Below are 2,770 nucleotides of genomic sequence, written 5' to 3' on the forward strand. Positions count from 1 at the left end.
TCTCTGTTCTTCTGTGATTTCTTTCGCAAAAATACACACCAGGTTCCAGATTTCTGTTGACTTTAACATCAGTTGGATGACGTTATCAGGTGTGACCTGCTCTCTGATTGCTCTTGCCAAGGAGCTGCGGTGGCTCTCATATCTCGGGCAATCAAAGAACACATGTTCCACCGTTTCTTTTGTATATGGACAAGCTGGGCACGTGTCGTCTTCGTCATGTTTGAACTTAAAAAGATATGCTCTGAAGCAGCCGTGTCCAGTTAACATCTGGGTTAGGTAGTAGTTCACCTGCCCATGCTTTCTGTTGGTCCAATCACTTATCTTCGGAATGAGCCTATGCGTCCATCTTCCTTTTGTGGATATATCCCAACTCTGTTGCCACTTATTCAATGCTTCTTCATTGAGCTGATTGAAGTTTGTAACCCCAATTCTTTTTGCTACATGCTTTTCCTTTTCAATTTCTGCTTCCTGCTGTAGTGGCATCATTCCGGCAATAACCATGGTCGCGTCAGTAAATACTGTACGGAATGCGGAAACAACTCTGAGAGCGCATCTTCTGTAGGCTGCGTCTACTCCTAATCTGTACGTCTTTTTATTCATTGCTTCTGCCCATATGGGAGCCGCATATATAGCAATAAACTTAACTACATTTGTGAGTAACTGCTTCTTCTGTTGTCTAGGTCCACCTATATTGGGCATTATTCGCGATAGTGCATACGTTGTTTTCGCGCATTTTGCAGCAACATATCGTAAATGCTCTTTGAAGGTGAGTCTATTGTCAATCATTACTCCAAGATACTTGATTGCTTGTTTTGATGTGACTCGCTCATTGCGAACAGTTATTGTAATGTACTCAATCTTTTTCCTGCTGCTTACAAGAAGGACTTCAGTTTTATGATCAGCAAGTTTGAGGCCTACACTTGTGATCCAGCTCCTTACTATAGCGACCGCATCGTTGCATGTTGATTGTATCTTTTCTATATGTTTCCCTTTAACCACCAGCGCGATGTCATCAGCAAATCCAATTATTTCTGCGCCTTCTGGGAGCTCAAGTCTCAGCACATCGTCATACATAATGTTCCACAATATTGGACCCAGTACCGAGCCCTGTGGTACCCCTGCTGTTACTTGGTATGACTTTGTGCCTCTGTCTGTGTAATACAAAAGCACTCTCTCTTTAAAATAGTCAACGATTAATTCTACTAGGTACTTTGGAACGTCTTTCCCTTGAAGTGCTGCTAGAACAGTGTCCCAGTCCGCTGAGTTAAATGCGTTTTTAACGTCTAATGTAATGATGACACAGTATTCTTTGTCTCCTTCGAGCCAACGGTCTCCTTTAATGGCATCTTTTGCTATGGCTATGACAGCTTCCACGGCCTCTATTGTGGAGCGTGCCTTCCGAAAACCAAATTGTCTATCTGATAAACCATTGCCATTCAAGGCTTCTTCTAGTCTTCGGCTAATTATCTTTTCCAAAAGTTTACCGGCCGTATCAATCATACATAGCGGGCGGTAGCCTGATGCATCTTGTACGTTATTGTCCTTTGGTATAAGCACCAACCTTTGTATTTTCCATATCTGGGGGAATGTTCTCTCCTTTATACATGCGATGAACACTTCCCTGAATGAAGCAGCGTTGATTTCTGTGACCATCTTTAGTGCCAGATTTGGTATTCCATCTACTCCAGGTGCTTTGGTTAGTTTCAAACCTTTGCATACCACTTCCAATTCTTGCTTGCTAACCTCAGGTATTTCATTCTGTGGCTCACTATTTTGCATTGTATAGGTTATATCAGCTCTCTGCGGGAAGAGACCTTCAACTATTGCTTGTAGCTTAACTGCGTCTGTTGTAACTGGTGGATGGTAGCTATATAATTTTTTCATAACCACTTTATATCCTAGTCCCCAGGGGTTATTCTCGACCTCCTCACACATTTCCTTTAAGCATCTTGCCTTGCTATTCGATATCGCCTTTTTTAGGTCAGTTCTCGATGTTTTATAGGCTTCTTGATACGCTATAAAATTCTCGCGACCCCTTGCTCTTTGACATAGGCGTCGCGCATGTTTGCATTTTCTTCTCAGTTCGGAAATTTGGTCAGTCCACCAATACACATGTTGTCTGCCATTCCGCCGGCCTTTCTTTGCCATAGATGCGTTACATGAATTTGTTATGCAGCGCATCAGTTGTATTGCTTTATCATTCGCACTGCCAGTTAGGTGGATGTTAACTCCTTCCATAGCGGATTTGGAGTGGCTACCGCAGGAATGGTTCTTGCTGCGCGGTCATGTATTTCGAATATGATAGCTTGATGGTCACTATGTGTGTAGATATCTGACACTTGCCACTCAGTTGAATTAGCTAGTGGATCACTGATAAATGTCAGATCAATCTTAGAGCTTCTACCGTTCCTTGTGAATGTATCCTTTTGGCCGCAGTTCAATAATACTACATCCAGGGTGGCCAATGCTTCTAGTAGGCACTCTCCCCTTGGGTTTGTCAATGTTGAGCCCCATTCAATGGCCCAGGCATTGAAGTCACCGGTAATCTCTATCGGCCTCATATTTTTAGCGTCGCTAACAATATTGTCCAGTCTTTGTTTGTATTCTTCGATTGATAGACTGGGGGGTAAATAACAGCTGAAAAACGTTATTCCATTCACTGTACTTTTTATGTATGCTTCCCCTCCGTCGTAGACCTTCTCTAGTGGGAACTTACCACAAGTCCATATCGATGCATTGTTGCACTTGCTGGTAGCCCAGCAGTGATTGT

This window comes from Teleopsis dalmanni, chromosome 1 (assembly GCF_002237135.1).
Source record: "Teleopsis dalmanni isolate 2A chromosome 1, ASM223713v2, whole genome shotgun sequence".
In the NCBI taxonomy this organism is placed as follows: domain Eukaryota; kingdom Metazoa; phylum Arthropoda; class Insecta; order Diptera; family Diopsidae; genus Teleopsis; species Teleopsis dalmanni.